We start from the raw sequence: 21,250 nt of genomic DNA, 5'->3' as shown, positions 1-21,250 counted from the left end.
TATATATATTAGGGCTGTCAAATGATTAAAATTTTTAATCAGATTAATCAGACTTTTCAGTGGATTAATCATGATTAATCACTATTTGCAACGACACCTGAATCCTAACCATTTTTTTTGTCTGAAATGCATACCAAAATATAAATAACAGGACACAGATACATAATTTTCATATTTTCATATTATGTCAGGGCCCGCATCGAGCCTGTTTTAGGCTACTCCTTATTTTTTATATTTTAGACATCCATCAATAATGTCGCGCTGGTGGAAACAGCACAAGACTTTAGCTTTTACTTTCGATAACGGCTGGGATGGCGCAACTGGAAGAGATCCACGTTCAATCGCACGCAGTAGGCTGAAACTTGCCACAAAATACCGGCAAAAATAAATAATAAATGTGTCGGGGAAAGAGTAAGGACATATCTGAATTATTTATTTATAAAGTGTATTCAATGTGAGTCAACGTGAGTCAATGTCGCAAAGATCCTGCAATCTAATTTTTGGACGCGCCTTGAGAGAGAAATGTATCATTAAGGATTACATATTAAACAAGTTTTTGTTTTCGATTTGTTTTATTTCGTTAAGTAATAATTTAAAACTTTCTATAGATATGTTTATCATGTCTGTGAGGCATGCATTTAGCTTTATTTTTGTTAAGCACTCCTGTTCAAGAACGAGACGACACAAAGCGCATCATTTTTGTTTTCTTTATTTTATAAAAACACTGCAAAGTTTTTTGGTGTATTACTTTTTCCTTTGTGAGCAAAAATGACGGATAATTTGAAATTGCTTCCACTGAAAAAATGCAAATGATTGAGCTGGTGCCTCGATGACCTGCAAAGCGGCTTTATGTATCTTCCACTCTCCACTCTGTCACTGTGTCAGTCACCGCTCTTTCGAGAATGAACCCAGCACAACTATGCAGATTTAATTCCCAAAACATAAGAAAAACGAAAGTTTCATACAAATTCTGAATGGATTATGGCATGGAAAGTGCAAAGCGCGCTCCCTTTATTAACACTAAAAGCGTCACAAATCTAGTTCATAGAGATCTCACAACGTTCCGTTATAATCAATAAAGCTTTCTAAACTACACAATGAATATTTTATTTACATCGCGTCTACACTTAGTCAGGAGATGAACAACTTTGGATTGTTTGTCAGATCTTCAATTGCTTTGCTTTCGTTTGAGGCAGTGGCGGCTACTGGTCTGTCAAATAGGGGAAGCTCATTTTCGGTCTACATCATAAAATTGTCTATTTATTTAAAAGTAAATTCTGCCCTACGTTCCTTTTCAAGAAAATGGTCTGTGACCCTGTCGTACCAACTAGGCGTCTTTTCCAGTGACTTTTCGTGTGCAGTTTCATATGAATGAATGATCTAAAAAAAATATTAAACTCTGTAAAAGTGAAACAATGAATGTGGTGTATAATTGTGTGAAATGTATGATGAAAATCAAGCAATTTCGCCAAGCAAATATAAAGAAATAGGTTGCAGCAGTTTTTATTTCGACTGAACTTGAGAAATCCACGATGGGACTGAGCGAGCGGCCGCAGAGAGCGCGAACGAATAGCTTCAGCGATTCCTTATAGGACAAAATCGCTGTCAGTCAAAAGGACATGCAACCTTTCGACAGACCCTCCAATCATCACGCAGAAGCTCAGCGTCCAGGCCAGCCCACTCCTCATTCACCCCCAGAGACGCTGAGCGTCCGTGGGCGGGACATAATCGCAGCGTTTATCCAATGACCGTCTAGTTTCAAAGCACTGAAAAAAAACGTTCAAAGCAGCCCCATTGAAGTCAATGGACGCTGGGCTTCAATGGGGAAATGCACTGTGACGCTACGGGAATGTATGAGAAGAAAATCAAGTCAGCCGACCTGCTATATCTAACTGATTCTGAACGAATTCGTCTTTGAGATGAACGTTTTCTAACGCATTTTTAGTCAATAAAATGTTAATACAATAGTACGTAATTTGACCATTACTTTTGTGACATTATAGGGGAAGCTGAGCTTCCCTTGCAGTCTTAAAGAAATCGCCACTGGTTTGAGGGTAGGGTATATAGCACCGTCTACCCCAGTAGAACCGGGCCTAAGCTTGGCTAACCACTCCAGTTGCAGAGGGGCTGTCGCCCAGGCTTGTACTTGTTAACTGTACCATCATCATTCTTTTTATATTTGAATCCGTCCATATAGGCTCACCTTGCTCCATCTCGCCTCTAGCTCCCCAATCCTGACAAATAATTCGTCACACTGCGCATGCGTTAAATGCGTTAAAAAATTTGACGTAATTAACAACAACAAAATAATTAACGCCGTTAACGCGTTATTTTTGACAGCCCTAATATATATATATATATATATATATATATATATATATATATATATATATATACCCAAAAGTTTATATATATATATATATATATATATATATATATATATATAAAATGTATAATATATATATATAAATATATAGGATTGGCGTATCATATGCACGCAAAATTGGCCTTTGGCGTATGTATTACACGCTATTGTCGTGCTATTTATACGCAAAATTGTGAGAACGGAGATTAGCAGACAAACCTCACCATGAATTTTATAAGACCTTTTAATGAGCTGTAGGAACAACTTTTGACAAGTGCAAAATAAAATGCGATGCAAGTAAAATTCTCAGCAACGCAACAAGATGCAACACTGGTGCAACATTCTGTAGCAGTTAATTTGGTAAAATAATAATAATTAAAGCTGCAAGCAGCGATGGGCGGGCCCTCGCATCGGGCTCACCGCCGACCTGTGGCGAATGGTGGGCACTATGCTTTTAACATAGTAAACTTAGGAGGAATATGTGGAAGTCATTTAGATGTGCCAGATTATTGCTTGCATTACAATCACCATTTCTGCTTAAATGTCATCGTTACCTATCTGTTCAATTTGTGTGTGGATATTGCTTTGCAGGTGACTCCTGTTATAAGACATCACTCTTAAGCGCTACATAACTAAGAATCAATTAGGAAAACGGTGCCCAGTTGGCACATGCATTCACAGTAACCCTCTGCCAGTTTGGATTTAAAGTTTACTGAATTGAAAGGGTTACACTTTAAAATCAACACACAGACACATACACACAAAATATAAAATTTTGCCATCCAGTTTCATTTGTTAACATTAACTACCTTAGTTAACATGAACAATAATTAAATAGCATTTATTAATGTTAATTAATATTAAGCTAAAAAAAGTATTCATGTATTGTTTAAAGGTAAATTAGTATCTTTTAACATTAGTTTATGTACTGTGAATTAACATTAACATGTAAACAGTTCATGTGGGTGTAGAGCAATACATAAAGTGCTCTATAAACGCTTCATTCTTTGAAAATATCTTTAAAAATCAAGTTGAGTATTGTAATGGGGCGATATATATATATAACTCATCTTAAAATGGTACAATTTTCAGATGTTTTGAACAGATAACAGCAAAGTTTGTTTTGTTGTCAAAGTTTGTCTTGAAATTGTTAATTTAAATTTTATATTCAATAAATAACACTATGAAAATATTGTCTATCAATGAAGATAAATCGCTCATGCTAAAAAGTTGTATTTTTAATCTTTTGCTATGTGACTGAATAGGACATGTTCATGGTACAGTTCAGTAAAAAATAAATAAAAAAACAACAACTGCAAAAAACAAACAATGAAAGACTTAGTGACCCTTTATATTTTCTCAAAATATCAGACTCTCAAAGATCAGACATATTTATGAAGAATACACTACATATATGGGCATTTCTTCCTCAAAGATGGTCTGCAGCATGGGTCACTGCTCTGTCACCCTCTCTCCCTCTCACCCCTCCCCCCTGCACTCTCTCACTCTGACAGTCAACAGACACTCAGGCAGAGTGGGAGCAGGTTTCTGATTTCTTTTTTTTTTTTTTTTTTCTTTAATTCATAGAAGCTTGTACAGCATTTGCTCAGAATGATTAGATCTCTGTGTGAAAAAAGTTTGAAAGAGTTTGGATGCTGCACTTTAAAGATATGAAAAAAATACGGTTATCCTTTTTTACTATCACTTTAAAAAATCACCACGCCAACACCGTTCAAGATATCCCAAATCCGCTCGCAATTTAGCATCTTCAGAATCTTCTCTTCATGTTAAAAAAGTTTGGTGAATTTGTTTACAGCCTGATTTTTCCAAAAATCCACATTCAAATCAAAATAGCTGGCTTCCTGTTGGTTTTAGCTAACGAGTTTAATTTAGAAAGTTGTCCAGATTGATGAGAACAATATATGTAGAGTTTGGTGACTGTAGGAAAAACTTACCTCCCAACTTTTGTCAACAGATGGCGCTATAGAGTGCCTCCTACACGCCATTTATGACCTTTCGCCTGTGTCTAACTGTCATTAATATTGATGTGTGCGTTGAGTTTCATGAAATTCTAAGCATGTTATCCGCCTAGAAAAGACAGAAATCTAATTTTAATAACATTAAATAACTCCACCGTATTTTGGCATTACCTGTTTTCTTTTCTTACCCAATCATGGTTTCATTTCTATTTTTCACCAATATATCAGGGGAGAGCGCGAACGCAGTCCCCCACTACCAGAAATAATGCAGTCGAGATTCCCACATTTGGGGAATTCGCAAAGGTCAACACAGCCTAAGTGCAATGGCTGAGTCTCGCCCTGGGTGAACCACCTTCTTGATCATGGTGTCTCCCCTGCCAGGTAAGTATGAGTTGTACACTAACCCTGAAGGGTAGTCACTTGAGGGGACATCATTCTTAACGACGGTGACGCGTTACTACGGAGCCCACGTGATTTAAAAATGAAGACAAAAATAACCCTGCTTTTTGAAGGGTTTCTTTGCTAGTTCAACTTAACGCTAAATATCTCATTCTATTTTTTAGCGAACAAAATCTCACAAGGCATTTCAAATGTTTATGAGCCAATAGAACAGCAGAGATGATCAAAGCCAGAATTTTATAAGATCGATTATCAGAATATCTTAAGATAAACAGAAAGAAAACCAAATGTTATTCAATAGCGTAACGTTAGGACTGTGAGATGAGAATGCATGTAACGTTACACATTTAAGGAAATCATCACGTAGACACAGGAAGTGTGATTTTGACACCAAGGACATCACTTCCGGTAAAATCAACAGTTGGCCATTTTGACCGCGGTACAACCAGAAGCATACAGTATGCCAGCATTTCATTCTCTGAGTCAAAACAATACGTATTAAAACAAATAGTGGTACAAATATTGATTATTTTTCTCAGTTGCACAAAAATTACCGTGAAATGTCTAAGAGCCTACATCTCCGTGTCTGTGATCGTCTGTTTACCAGGCATGAGTGATATTAAAAACAATATCTGACTGAAGGTATAAACATTTTAAACAACATCTTTAACGTTAATCTCCCTATAAGCGATGACACAATAACGTAACCACCTAAACTGAAGCCGGAGCAATAGTATATTTAGGCATGCTGTATTAGTCCAGAATAATAACATTGTTATATTATAGTACAAAAGTTGACCGTTTCATATTTATTAATGTAAAAAGGATAATACAGCCTGGGCAGATGCAGAATGCATTTAGAAAAACATCAGCGGCCGCTTTTGCAACCAGATATCGCGTAGGTCATGTTCATCAAACTAAAATGTGATTGAGGGGATTTCAGACAAGAGGGTTAAGCTTTCAGCATTTATTTCATTATTTTGTTAAAATACTCACTCGCAGAAGCATGTGACAACCAACAGCAACGCACTTATAAAAAACTAAAAGCATGATATATACCACATAGATTATATTTGCAAACGCTCCATAAAGACTTATACACCAGTTATACAACAAGCCATTCATCCTAAGAAAATAGTTACTTGAAGCTCTGTAAAATACGAAACTACAGTATTAGCAGGAATATACATCAAAGACATCACAAAGAAACACAAGAAATCTACAAACAATCACATAATACAAAAACCTTGCCTAACATTACATACAGACTACTACGATATTAAACTGTTGAGCGTAACATTCTTTACCGCAATCAACAACGCTAGTTAACATATTGTAATTCTGTTATTGACCATATTAGGGGGGTGCACCGTTCCCGGAAGTACTGCAATACCGGGTCGATGCGTGGAGTGGACGGAGCAAGCCCCTATTCCATCTCCCTATTCCAAAAATCAATTTAATATATGGTGCCCGGGTAGGGCACGTTTCAGATATTAAACTGATAAGAACAGATTCTTTCGAAAATGTTTTATTGTCACCATTTTCAAACAATTATTCCACACATACATTTTTTCTTTTAATACACATTTTTAAAAACAAGCATGAATAAATGGAATAAATACACATGGTTTAAAAGGAAAATACACTTTTGATAAAAACAGAAACAGAATATGCTTTTAAAACCATTGTGTTTGCTTGTTTTAAAAGTCCATATCGTTGTGTGTGTTAAAAGGTGTGTGTTAAAAAATAAAATACAGATTTAAAATGACCACAAGCATCTTATGCAATAAAACACAATAAAAACACCAATTAAAAGTCCTTAAAAGTCATCTCTTGTGCAAAACCGGGGGTGAGTCCTTATCAAAAAAGTCATCACCCCACTCCCCAGAACAGGCTAGTGAGGTGTTATTTCCTGGGCTCAGCGGAGATCCCCTCTCCTCCGGACCGCTGGCCCGCTGTTCCCGTAGCCAGAGTGGTGAGGGTGCATCTACGGGCAGCCAGGGACGGTGGCGGCCGGGACCCTTTCTGTGCGACCCCAGCCCCCTCGTCCGAATATCGTTGCCCGGTACCCCTGCAGCATTGATGTTACCTTCAGCTCGCATGCATGGAGGGGTACCGTAACGCGCTTCCCCACCAGCAGATTTCTGGTGGCCTAGATGGCATCCTTGATGACGTTTAGGGTGAGCCAGAGCGAGGTAAATTCCTGTGTTGTCAAATCCTTCAAGCCCTGGCCCACCCCAAGGATGGCGAGCTGGTACCCTATCTGGGCCCCACCTGCTGGTAGGCACGGGAAATACAGGGGGCCGGTCTTGGCCCACAGGTCCCGCGCAGCGCCGCACTCCCAGAGCAGATGTCGCACGGTCTCCGGGGAGTTGCACCCGGGCCGTGGACATGTCGGATTTTTGGCCATGCCTCTGGAGTGCATAACCGCCCTGACCGGGAGGATCTCATGAGCCACCATCCACGATAAGTCTTTGTGCCTGTTCTGGAGAGCGGGGTGAGCAGCGTTCCTCCAAACTTCTTTGGCCTCACTTAAAGTGAGGCCTGGAACTGGACTCACCGGTTCCCGGTCCTGCACAAGAGCGACAAGATGCTTGTGGTTAGTTAAAATGGTGACATCTTGGTTCTCTAAAACAAACTTCTTTAAAAATTTCTTAATAAAACAGTACTCCTTAGGCAAATTAAAAGACACTGGGGTTTTTAAATCGACAGGTAAAATCTTCAATGTTCTTAAATAGGACCCCATCCAGAATCGGGTCATGGTCTTGTTTCCACTGGATGGGGTCACTGCATATTGTATGTGAAGTGCGGTAAAACAACTGCCTAAAAACAGGTGGGGGTCTGGGAGGCCTTTCCCTCCATTTTTGGCCTTCTTCTTGATGATGTCTCTCTTTAGGCGCTCCCACTTGGACCCCCACAGGAAGTAAAAAACCGCCCTCTCCAACTTCACCAGGAACTTCCGTGGTGGGCTAAAAACAGAAGAGACAAGTAAAATGAGAGGTAAAATCACAGATTTAAAAATTAAAACCTTGCCCTCAAATGTCAACTGTCTTAGTCCCCAAAACCCTAGTCTTTGCCTAACTTTCCCTAAAATGTCCGTCCAGTTTTCCCGTCCTCCACCCTCTCTGTCAAATTTCACTCCTAAAATTTTAAAATCATTGTTTTTAAAAGCCAAATCAAGTCCACCTGTGTCCACTTCTCCCCACGGCCCGAAGAGCTGGGCCTCGGACTTGTTCCTGTTGAGCTTAGCGCCCGAGGCCCGACCGTACCAGTCAGTCAAGTCCATTGCTCTTCGTACAGATAAAACGTCCGTGGATAAAAGAGTTATGTCGTCCATGTATAAAACACAGGTCGCCGTCAGTCCACCTGTCCCAGGTAGGTCCAGTCCTTTAATCCATTTGTCCCTTCTCAAGATCTGTGCCAGTGGCTCAATACAAACCACATACAGGAGAGGAGATAATGGGCACCCCTGCCGGACACCGCTGTGGATATTCACATTTTTGGATAAATGCCCATTAACTATAATTCTGCTGACCAGTTGGTTGTAGCAGTCCCACCCAGGCTATAAACCTCCCTGGAAACCCCATTTTTTCCAGTACCTTAAAAAGGAACTGGTGCGAGATTCGGTCGAATGCTTTTTCAAAATCTAAATTTAGGACTACTAGCCGAATATTTCTGTCTCTCGCGTAACAGATGGCGTCTCTGATCAGTATCAGGCTGTCCGTGATCTTCCTCCCGGGCACAGCACATGCTTGATCCGGGTGGATAACGTCCTTTAAAACGGTCGACATACGCATTGATAAAATTTTGCTAAAAAGTTTGCAATCAAAGTTTAAAAGCGTAATTGGTCGCCAGTTCCGTAAGTCAGTCTTGTCCCCTTTTTTATGTAAAAGTGAAACTATCCCTATTCTAAAGCTGTCGGGAAGTCTGTCGAGAGTCTCAAATTCTTTAAAAACGGTCAGTAAGTCCTGTGCTAAAATATCCCAAAATGTCAGATAAAACTCTAGAGGAAGTCCATCCACTCCAGGGGACTTTCCTCGTTTAAAACTTTTAAGAGCTATCTGCATTTCTAAAATGGTAAAATCTTGGGATAAAATAGTGCATTGACTGTCAACTTTCCTTTCTAAAAAATTTAAGACCTCTTCTACTGTATTGGCATGTACCTCTTTTTCATTATATAAATTTTGATAAAAAGATTCAGTTTCCTTTAAAATGTCCTGATTAGTGCAAAACTCCCTCCCTTGACTTTTTAAAACAGTAATTGCCCCACCCCGTGAAATGATCTTTTTAAAAAAGTACCTGGTACATTTTTCGCCTTCTTCTATCTCCTTTTCCCTGCTCCTTAAAATAACACTTTTACTTTCTACTTCGGATAAAACTGACATCTCTTCCTTAACTTTTTTAATATCTTCATTAAAATCAAAACCATTGTTTAAAAGATTAAAATACCTCTGTAGTCGTTTTTGCAGCCCCATCATGCGCCGTGTTTGCCTTTTCTTTTTTTCCCTACCTATTTTCTTAAAATACTGTCTCGTCCGTTCCTTCACCATTTCCCACCACTGTGCTCGTGAATCATAAAAATCTTGGAGGGTCTGCCATTGGCTGAACTGCTCCCTACTCTCTGACTACATCCTCATCTTCTAAAAGGGAGCAGTTCAGCTTCCACATCCCTCCACCTATAGTCACACCAGTGGGGAGTGAAAGAGTGCACGACAGCATTATGTGATCGGAAAAGAAGAGGGGGGTCAATGTAGCATCAGTTGGCGGGCAGTCTCGTGTAAAAATATAGTCGATGCGAGAGGCTCTGGTGCCATCACCACTGAACCAGGTGAAGCCCTCCTCTCTCTGATGCATTGCTTTAAAACAGTCCACTAGCCTAAAATCTCGGAGGAAACTTTGTAATAAAACTGATGATTTATCAACTTTAAAATCCTCCCCTACCCTCTTCCTGTCCTTTTTTGATAAAACACAATTAAAATCCCCTGCTACCACTAGGGGAGCCCTACCTAGCATGTGGGGCTGCAGGTCCTCTAAAGAGACAGGGGTAGCTGCAGCCTGGAGCAATGGGCGTGCCGAAAGGTAGGGGCGTGCCAAAAGGTAGGGAGCGTGCCAAAAGGTTTCTGATTGGTGAAAGTAGTTTTACTGTATTGGCCAATCAGCGTTAAACTTTTTTTTTTCACATTCCAGTCCAGCAGGTGGCGGTAAAGCACTTATCAGTTGCAAACCGCCAAACAAACTTTAAGAAGAAGAAGGCCCATCAGCGTTAAACAGAAGTAATTTCATTTAGACAAGATTGCGGTGGTAAAATATGGTGTAATTCATCATGTTTATCTATGCTTTATATAACGTAATTATCTATATTACGATAGCTTGTTCTAATGCACATTACTTTGTGTTATATCTTGCAGCTTTTAGGAATCAGTTTAACGTTACTGTTGTTGATCAATATAAGGTTAAAGACTCGTTTAATGGCAGGTTAACACAATGTGAAATATAAAAACAATGTAAATGTGTGCATATATATATATATATATATATAATGAATAAAAGCAAGGTCTGAAAAAAAATGAGAACAATTAATTTCATAATTGCAACTAAAGTAATTGAAATGAAATCAAGCAATCAAATATATATAATCAGCTGCACTAATCAGTTAATGAACATCTAAATATGCTGGCCTGAATGTGTCATTTTTAAACTTATAAATATTACTAATTGTTATTTTAAATGTTATAGTTTTCAACCATCAGAGTTTTCTAAGAAAAGCCAACTTTGCCTGGCTGGACAGTATGTATACTGCAAAAACCAGATGTGTTCTCCCCAATCTGACTTTGTGGCAAAATTTTGCATCTTGCAACTTTTGCATTTACATTAATATTAGTCTGTTTGTTTCTTATTCCCAGGTCACTATAGCCACCAGATCCAGTCTGTATCTAGATCAGATGGTCACAGCAGTCCCCTGGATCCAGTCCGTACCAAGAGCAGATGGTGGATCAACACCTACAGCCGAATGAGTCCAGATGAGTCCTCTTCAATTTGACTTTGCAACTTTTGCATTATTGACACACTATTGTCCTATTTTAATACTGTAAGGTTGCTTTGACACAACTTGTATGGTAAAAAGAGCTGTATAAATATATTTAACTATTTTATTATCTAAACAAGGTTTTTTTTTACTTGTGTGTAGGTATTGTTGACTGGAAATCTGTCAGTCCAGAAGCGAGGAAAGAATACAGAGTGGAGTTTGAGCTCACCAGGTGCGATTGCTGTGGATACACCTACAAAAATACCAAAAACACAAATACAGTGGCAATGGAAAGAAGGGGAACTTCACAGCATTCTATGCAGACAAAGAGCTGACTTCTGTTCAATGGACTGCTACTACAAAATGAATGAATGTTTTTGTTTACTTGAATTGGAAACAAAGCTGAATTGTGAACTTTGAACTGTGACATGCACATTACACACATTCACACATAAATGGCACTTTTTGCACATTATGCACATTACAGAACTGTGTACTTCAACTGTGTCTGTGATATTGCACATATCTATAAATTTGCACATTGTCTTGCCCATAACTGCACATTCCATTTTCTGTATATTTATTATATCCATTGCTACTTTTTTCTACTATTGTATTGTTGTTATTGTTATTTTATTCTATATTGTACATAATGTAAATTAATCCATATTTCTCTATATTTCTAATTTGTAAAATTCTCTTATTCTCTTTCTCTTTCCTTCTCTAAATTCTAAATTGTATAGGTTATCATCAGTCATATAAGCATTTCACTTCATAACATACTGTGTATGTGACAAATAAAATTTGAATTTGAATATTTTTTTTATTGTGAATAAAGCTGTGTCTGTTTGCTAAATTGGTTGTCATTTAGCAGAAAGTTACTAAACACTTGACTAATTTTTCAATTCTGTGGTGTTTTATTAACTAGTTTTCTCTATCAAGCAAAACATTGTTTTCAGGGTAATATATTACAATAGGTTTTGTTTGTTAAAATGAATGAATTAACTAACATTAACTATGGGCAATATATTTGTTACAGTATTTTTTTAAGCTTTGTTAGTATTAGTTAATAAAAATACAGCTGTTCATTGTTTGTTCACTTCACAGTGCATTAATGTTAATAAATACAACTTTTAATTTACTTTAAGCTAAGAACAGCTAGTGTGTTAAGAGGCTTTTGTATCCTGAAATTAGTTGTAATTTGTTTTTGATTACTATATTTACTATATATTATAAGTTTTGTAAACCTTTTTTATTGTCAAAGACTACAATATGTAAAAATAAGAATATACAATAAAATGTTAAAACAAAATAATAGTAATGAAATAGCGAAACTATAACCTAAACTTGCCGTGGTGATGGCGTCAGTAACCCGCGCCATGCAGGCAGTTTTTCGCAAAACCTTTTGGCACGCCCCTACTTTTCGGCACGCCCATTGAGAAACCTTTTGACACGCCCCTACCTTTCGGCACGCCCATTGCTCCAGGCTGCAGTTATCCCTACTTGCCTCTAAAAGCTTATACCTTTAATTTTTTTCAGTAAAACCATACACATTTAAAATGTTAAAATCCTTGCCTAAAAAAGTCAGATTTGCTAAAATTGCCCGCCCATCCCTCACCACAGTGCTGCCCTTCACCAAAATATTGGGGTTGTTAATTAAAATGGCAACACCGTCGTTTTTATTAAAATTGGACCCACTCCAGATAGATGAACCGGGGGTCCAAAGCTCCTCCCATTTCCTGTAGCTCAATAAAAAAGGCAAAGCACATTCTTGTAATAAAAACACATCTGACTTTAAAACTTTTAAATAGGATAAAACACTCTGTGCTCGTGTATTGCTCTTCACGCTTCTCACATTTATTGTAGAGATGGTGAGAGCCATGAGCAGTATGGTTAAAAAAGAGGTATAAGACATTTAAAAGAAACAACACAAAAAAGACTACAGAAATACAATTAAAATCATGTTATGACTTGTTTCACTTTCCCTTTCCTTTTCCCAGATGAACTGGGATCAAACCTCACCATGAATTTTATAAGACCTTTTAATGAGCTGTAGGAACAACTTTTGACAAGTACAAAATAAAATGCGATGCAAGTAAAATTCTCAGCAGCGCAACAAGATGCAACACTGGTGCAACATTCTGTAGCAGTTCATTTGGTAAAATAATAATAATTAAAGCTGCAAGCAGCGATGGGCGGGCCCTCGCATCGGGCTCACCGCCGACCTGTGGCGAATGGTGGGCACTATGCTTTTAACTTAGGAGGAATATGTGGAAGTCATTTAGATGTGCCAGATTATTGCTTGCATTACATCCACCATTTCTGCTTAAATGTCATCGTTACCTATCTGTTCAATTTGTGTGTGGATATTGCTTTGCTGGTGACTCCTGTTATAAGACATCACTCTTAAGAGCTACATAACTAAGAATCAATTAGGAAAACGGTGCCCAGTTGGCACATGCATTCACAGTAACCCTCTGCCAGTTTGGATTTAAAGTTTACTGAATTGAAAGGGTTACACTTTAAAATCAACACACACAGACACATACACACAATATATAAAAACTATATTAGTTAACATGAACAATAATTAAATAGCATTTATTAATGTTAATTAATATTAAGCTAAAACAATTATTCATGTATTGTTTAAAGGTAAATTTGTATCTTTTAACATTAGTTTATGTACTGTGAATTAACACGAACATGTAAACAGTTCATGTGGGTGTAGAGCAATACATAAAGTGCTCTATAAACGCTTCATTCTTTGAAAATATCTTTAAAAATCAAGTTGAGTATTGTAATGGGGCGATATATTTATAAAACTCATCTTAAAATGGTACACTTTTGGGACTTCCGGGAGACGCGATGTGAGAGTAGGACGCACGTTAAGACGGCTCCGTAATTTTTAAATGATATATGTGAGTTAAACTCAATAATATTTTACGGTCACGTCATTGAGTTTTGTGTAATCACTTAAGATGCCAAACAAACCAAAAAGAAACGCAGAACAAACGACAGAAACCCAGAGGGAGATTCAAGATCACAGCTGCGGCGAGGTTAGCACCGAGGCTAACAAGGCAGTGCTAGAAGGAATAGCTGCTCTACAATCAAACTTTCTGCTATTTAAGTCGGAGATAGTTGAGGTCATCGACAAAAGACTAGATCAATTCTCCATCTCCATCAAAGCAGAACTAGCTGCTTTAAAAAAAGAGACTGATGTTACAATCTCTACCATGAAAAGCACGATGGACGAACAAGCTAAAACAGTGTCAGAGCTGGAACGTAGCGCAACTTTTACATCTGACACGGTTTCCCAGTTACAAAAAGAGGTAGAAAAGTTAACAAGCAGCGTCTCCCAACTCACGGAGAAATGTACGGATCTGGAAAGTCGCAGTAGAAGGCAGAATTTGCGCATTCTGAATATTAAAGAGGGCGAGGAGACTGGGCGCAAAGCTACAGAATTCATTGCGCACCTGTTGAAGAATGCGCTCTCTTTGGAGACGTTACCTTTGATTGACCGCGCCCACAGATCCTTGAGGAAACGCTCCGACAATACCTCATATCCCCGGGCCTTCATTGTCAAGATGCATTACTTTCATGATTGGCAAGACATCATCCGAAAAGCAGCACAGCTCAAATCCATCACCTACAACGGAGAGAAGCTTCTGATATTTCCTGATCTCCCAGCTGCCATACTGAAGCAACGCGCCCGGTTCAACCGAGCGAAAGACCTATTGCGAGATCAACCAGGAATCCGCTTCGGATTTTTATACCCTGCGAAGTTGCGGGTCTCTCACAGTGGAGAAGAATTGTACTTCACCGACCCGGGTAAAGTGATTGCCTATGCAGAGCAGCACTTCGGTGAGGGAAACGTATCGACATCATAATCTCCCTAGACTGATACGGTGTAAACAGCGTTATAAAAGTATTAATGCTGATCGGACCCTTTTTTTTTTTTCTTCTTTCTGGTAGTATGACGTGACTTGTTATATATGATGTCTATATACCTCACGTTGTGCATTTGTCATGACGGAGCTGTGTTCATGTGCATACAAATTTTCAGAACCCTTATAGGAACTGCTCACTGAGCTCCTGATAGTCAGCTAATGCCAGTAGGGCTGTTCGTACAGTTAAGTTATCTCGAGAATTCTGACCTGATGTTCAACGAAGCCTGTGTTTTCAGGTATGTTCTTGTTTTATGTTTTCCCTTTTGTTTTGTAGTGTTAAGAGACTGTGGGAGGGGATGTTCTATGGGGTTCCGTCTGTGGGTGCGCTATGTGGGGGACAATAAACGCAATAATTGGTATGGCTGCTCCTCTGAGTAAGACCCCGGATGGTGGGTTGGGAACTTTAACTTGTGCTTCCTGGAACGTTAAAGGCCTAAACCACCCTGTTAAACGTGGTAAAGTGTTGTCTCATTTAAAATCTATGAACACCGACATTATATTTCTACAAGAGACGCACTTTAAAAAAGATTCTCATCATATGCTGAGAGCCAGGTGGATAGGCCAATCTTTTCTCTCTACCTTCTCATCAAAGGCTAGGGGTACTGCTGTTTTAATAAGGAAAGGGGTTCCATTTAAATTAAGATCTACAATTGCAGATAAGGAGGGACGATTTATCATAGTTATGGGAGAAATATTTTCAACGCCTATAACCTTGGTTAACATCTACGGACCAAATTTCGATGATCCATGCTTTTTTCAAAATGTGTTTTCCCGGATTCCTGATATTTCATCTACAAATTTAATTATAGGGGGCGACTTCAATTGTGTTTTAGACCCATATTTAGACAGATCCTCAGCTCAGCCTGCTCCACCATCCAAGTCTAGGGACTTTCTTAACATGTATATTAAAAATTCTAATGTCAGTGATGTGTGGAGGTTAGCCAATCCAATGGGAAGAGATTACTCTTTTCATTCACAGGTTCATAACGTTTATACACGTATTGATTATTTTCTAGTCGATTTAAAGTTAATTCCCTTCATCTTTAACGTTACATATCATAATATACTGATCTCCGATCACAGTCCAATTACATTCGCTTTAAAATTATCAGATATTGTTAAAACTCAACCATTGTGGCGGGCAGACACCTATCTATTAAAGGATGCAAAATTCTGTGAGTATTTGCGTACACAGCTTGAATTATTTTTTGAAACTAACAACCAACCAAATATTTCGCCTTCACTGTTGTGGGACACCTTTAAAGCATATTTAAGGGGTTGTTTTATCTCTTTTAAAGGTGCAAAAAACAAAAAAAATAAAGCTGCTTTAGAATCATTGGAAAGACAAATTAGTCAGTTAGACGAAGAAAATGCCAGAACACCCTCTTTAGATTTGCACAAACAAATACTAAAACTTAGATATCAATATAATAAGATAACATCTGAAAAGTTTTCAAGGTCTTTATTATTCATGAAACAAAAATATTTTGAGTTTGGCGATAAGCCACACAAACTGTTATCTAGACAGCTACGAAAGCTTGAAAATGACCGTACAATTAATCGGATTAAATCTGAATCTGGGAGTTATTTATTATCTCCCAAAGAAATTAACAATTATTTTAAACAGTATTATGAATCATTGTACGCTAGCAATACAAAGGAGGATCCCTCTACTATGGATAATTTCTTAAACAGCTGTAACTTACCAACGCTAGATCAAGAAGATAGAGAATTTCTTGGAGCTGACTTAACATTAAAGGAACTAAAGAATACCATAAAGTCACTTAAGGTGGGTAAATCCCCCGGCCCCGATGGAATTCCCTGTGAGGTATATAAAACATTTAACAATCTGTTGGGGCCATACATGCTTAATATGTTCTCTCAGGCTTTGGAGGAGGGACAATTACCCCAGTCATTTAATGAAGCAGTAATCACAGTTATACCCAAGAAAGGGAAGGATCCAGAGGAGGTCGGGGGGTACAGGCCAATCTCTTTGATTAACGTAGACCAAAAAATTTTAGCTAAAACATTAGCCATCAGAGTGAATAAGTTGTTAGGAAAACTGGTGAAACCTGACCAGACTGGCTTTGTTTCGGGTCGTAATTCTTTTAATAATCTTCGTCGTCTCTTTAATATCTTATATTCTTCCCAGACGAATAGGTCTGACTTAGTGATCTTGTCTTTAGATGCCGAAAAGGCATTTGACCAGGTAGAGTGGCCTTACCTTTTTGCTATGTTACAGAAATTTAACATAGGGAAGAGATTCATCTCTTGGTTAAAAACTTTATACAAAAACCCTAGGGCGCGGATACTCACAAATAGAATTTTGTCACCTTCCTTTGCTTTGTTCAGGGGTACACGTCAAGGTTGCCCGCTTTCTCCCCTTCTCTTTGCCTTGGCTATTGAGCCTCTAGCTGAAGCTATTCGTTCTGATCAGAGAATTCATGGGCTTCGAACTAAAACCACTGTTAATAAAATTTCTTTATACGCGGATGATGTCCTGTTATATGTGACTAAGCCGACAACTAGTATTCCTGTAATATTAAACGTCATTGAACAATTTGGCTCATTTTCAGGCTATAAAATTAATTTAAACAAAAGTGAACTCATGCCAGTGGGCCTTAAAGATCTCTCACAGATTTATCCAGTGCGATTTAAAATAGCTAAAGATAGATTTACTTATTTAGGGATTGTGGTAACTAAGAAGTTTAGTGCCTTAAGAGAAGCAAATTACGCTCCCCTTTTAGAAAAATTTAAGAGAAATATTCAATTCTGGAGGACTCTTCCCGTTTCGTTAATTGGCCGAATAAATGCGATTAAGATGGTTTTTCTCCCGCAGCTATTATATCTGTTCCAGAACATCCCCTTGTTTCTTCCTAAGTCCTTTTTTAAGCAACTTGATAAAATTATCCTGCCCTTTATCTGGAATTATAAAAATCATAGAATTAAACAAGTACATCTTTCCAAATCTAGAAATGTGGGGGGTCTTGCCTTTCCAAATTTTCGCTGTTATTATTGGGCAGTTAATCTTAGAACTATATCAACAATATTAAATGATAAAACTGAACAACTGGACTGGCTTAGATTAGAACAGGATGAATGTACCCCTTACGATCTTGGTGCTGTTATTCTTTCACCAGTAAAATAAAAAAGAAATTTATAGAAGCAGCCCTGTCATTAACAGTGCTATTCTTACTTGGAAACAAATTAGAACTCATTTTGGGGTGGAGTCATTACCTTTATCAATTCCCATAGCTGATAATCCCTCTTTTATACCCTCCACACTAGATAAAGGTTTTAACCAATGGAGAGATGTTGGAATTCACACAATAGGTGATCTTTATCAAGATGGTAATTTTGCCTCTTTTGAAAAAATACAGGAAAAATATAAACTTCATAGAAGTAATTTTTTTAGGTTCCTGCAAGTCAGGAACTATGCACAATCCTACTTAAAGAGGTTCACAATAAATAATCCTTCTTGTCTTGACATCTGTCTTAAGGACTATTTTGGTAAGGAGAAAATGATTTCCTGCATATACAATACCCTTCAGTCCTCTCAAATACCTGTGACATCCACAATCAAAGGTTCATGGGAGGAAGAATTAGGTTCAGAGATCTCGAATGAGATATGGGCAGATAGTCTGGAAGAAATCAACAGGTGTTCCATAAACTCCAGACACTGTCTCATTCAATTCAAAATCTTGCATAGATTACATTACTCTAAAACAAAATTATCCAAAATATTTCAGGGTGTCTCCCCAAAATGTGATAAATGCAAGACAGCTGATGCAACCCTGCTTCATAGTTATGCATTATGTCCTAGTCTTCAAGACTTTTGGTCTAAGATTTTCAGTGTTATCTCTGAAATCACTAATCAATCTATTGAACCTGATGAGTTTTTAATTGTGTTTGGAGTGTCGAGACATGAGCTCGGTTTGTCCAAGTCACAAAAACAATTTCTTTCTTATGGTCTTTTAACGGCCAAAAAACTTATTTTAACTTTCTGGAAAAATAAATCGCCTCCACCTTTCCAGCTTTGGCTCAACGAACTCTCAAAGACACTTCACTTAGAACGTATACGGTTCCACTTACAAAATAAAACACATCAATTTGCCAAAACATGGGAACCATTCATTAGGTATTTAGAGGGGGGAGACAAAAGAGACTCAGGGGAAGGAGATGTTGACTCCGAGTGATACCTAATGCCAATTCCCAACTAACTGTAGTAGTTTTCCCCATGGGGTGCTTATATAGCAGACGGAAGGGGTGGGTGGGGTGTTAGTGTTGTTTTGTTTTTGTTTTCTTTTCTGTATGTTGAAATAGACACTTTTATATGTATATTCAGGTCGTATATGCTTGTATAGTAAGACCAAGAACACTGTATTGCATGTTAATATATACCTGTGTATACTTAATATTTGCAGATGTAGATAATATTTGTTTAACCTTGTATGTAAAAAATATGGAGGACCTTTTGATCTTTAACAATTGTGTATTACTGATATTTCTCCAATAAAAAAAAAAAAAAAAAAGGTACACTTTTCAGATGTTTTGAACAGATAACAGCAAAGTTTGTTTTGTTGTCAAAGTTTGTCTTGAAATTGTTAATTTAAATTTTATATTCAATAAATAACACTATGAAAATAAATGTCTATCAATGAAGATAAATCGCTCATGCTAAAAAGTTGTATTTTTAATCTTTTGCTATGTGACTGAATAGGACAAGTTCATGGTACAGTTCAGTAAAAAATAAATAAAAAACAACAACTGCAAAATACAAACAATGAAAGACTTAGTGACCCTTTATATTTTCTCAAAATATCAGACTCTCAAAGGTCAGACATATTTATGAAGAATACACTACATATATGTGCATTTCTTTCTCAAAGATGGTCTGCAGCATGGGTCACTGCTCTGTCACCCTCTCTGCCTCTCACCCCTCCCCCCTGCACTCTCTCACTCTGACAGTCAACAGACACTCAGGCAGAGTGGGAGCAGGTTTCTGATTTCTTTCTTTCTTTTTTTTTTCTTTAATTCATAGAAGCTTGTACAGCATTTGCTCAGAATGATTAGATCTCTGTGTGAAAAAAGTTTGAAAGAGTTTGGATGCTGGACTTTAAAGATATGAAAAAAATACGGTTATCCTTTTTTACTATCACTTTAAAAATCACCACGCCAACACCGTTCAAGATATCCCAAATCCGCTCGCAATTTAGCATCTTCAGAATCTTCTCTTCATGTTAAAAAAGTTTGGTGAATTTGTTTACAGCCTGATTTTTCCAAAAATCCACATTCAAATCAAAATAGCTGGCTTCCTGTTGGTCTTAGCTAATGAGTTTAATTTAGAAAGTTGTCCAGATTGATGAGAACAATATATGTAGAGTTTGGTGACTGTAGGAAAAACTAACCCCCCAACTTTTGTCAACAGATGGCGCTATAGAATGCCTGCTCCACGCCCATTTATGACCTTTCGCCTGTGTCTAACTATCATTAATATTGATGCGTGTGTTGAATTTCATGAAATTCTAAGCATGTTATCTGCCTAAAAAAGACAGAAATCTAATTTTAATAATATTAATTAACTCCAATCATCGCATTTGGGGATTTTCTGTTTTCTTTTCTTTCTCAATCATGGTTTTGTTTCTATTTTTCACCAATATATCAGGGGAGAGCGCGAACGCAGTCCCCCACTTCCAGAAATAATGCAGTCGAGATTCCCACATTTGGGGAATTCGCAGAGGTCAACACAGCCTGAGTGCAATGGCTGAGTCTCGCCCTGGGTGAACCACCTTCTTGATCATGGTGTCTCCCCTGCCAGGTAAGTATGAGTTGTACACCAACCCTGAAGGGTAGTCACTTGAGGGGACATCATTCTTAACGACGGTGACGCGTTACTACGGAGCCCACGTGATTTAAAAATGAAGACAAAAATAAACCCTGCTTTTTGAAGGGTTTCTTTGCTAGTTCAACTTAATGCTAAACATCTCATTCTATTTTTTAGCGAACAAAATCTCACAAGGCATTTCAAATGTTTATGAGCCAATAGAACAGCAGAGATGATCAAAGCCAGAATTTTATAAGATCGATTATCAGAATATCTTAAGATAAACAGAAAGAAAACCAAATGTTATTCAATAGCGTAACGTTAGGACTGTGAGATGAGAATGCATGTAACGTTACACATTTAAGGAAATCATCACGTAGACACAGGAAGTGTGATTTTGACACCAAGGACATCGAGATAGGGCCGATTGCAGAACAGCAGAACCATACGTCACAGCAGTCACACGGCAGCAGCTCCACGGCAGCAGGCTCAGACGGTAGTGGGCGGAGTCTCCATCTGAGATCGAAAGTGGGTGAAAATAATGATCAACTTATAGACCTTTTTCCTGAGTAAACGATGAGCGCCGCTATTACGAATTCTAACGTCAGATTGAATGCTTTTCTGTTCCGGTCTCCATAGGAACCATTCAAATAGCGTCCATCTTGTAACGGGTGAAAAATGTTGTGGCTCCTTTAAGAGCAGAGTTCC

General features: G+C 38.0%; 2 non-coding genes and 1 pseudogene across 2 annotated transcripts; all 3 read right to left on the bottom strand.

Moving 5' to 3' along the window:
• Positions 1 to 4,569: 4,569 nt before the first annotated feature.
• Positions 4,570 to 4,733, bottom strand: LOC141339429 (U1 spliceosomal RNA). The gene has a single exon (XR_012356022.1). It is a non-coding gene; the product is annotated as a U1 spliceosomal RNA (small nuclear RNA).
• Positions 4,734 to 6,102: 1,369 nt separating this feature from the next.
• Positions 6,103 to 6,270, bottom strand: LOC141339438 (U2 spliceosomal RNA; annotated as a pseudogene).
• A 14,110-nt stretch (positions 6,271 to 20,380) lies between these two features.
• Positions 20,381 to 20,544, bottom strand: LOC141339430 (U1 spliceosomal RNA). The gene has a single exon (XR_012356023.1). It is a non-coding gene; the product is annotated as a U1 spliceosomal RNA (small nuclear RNA).
• Positions 20,545 to 21,250: the final 706 nt, after the last annotated feature.

This window comes from Garra rufa, chromosome 7 (genome assembly GCF_049309525.1).
Source record: "Garra rufa chromosome 7, GarRuf1.0, whole genome shotgun sequence".
NCBI lineage: Eukaryota > Metazoa > Chordata > Actinopteri > Cypriniformes > Cyprinidae > Garra > Garra rufa.
The sequence above is the reverse complement of the archived record's forward strand: the minus strand, read 5'-3'. Positions and strand labels throughout refer to the sequence as shown.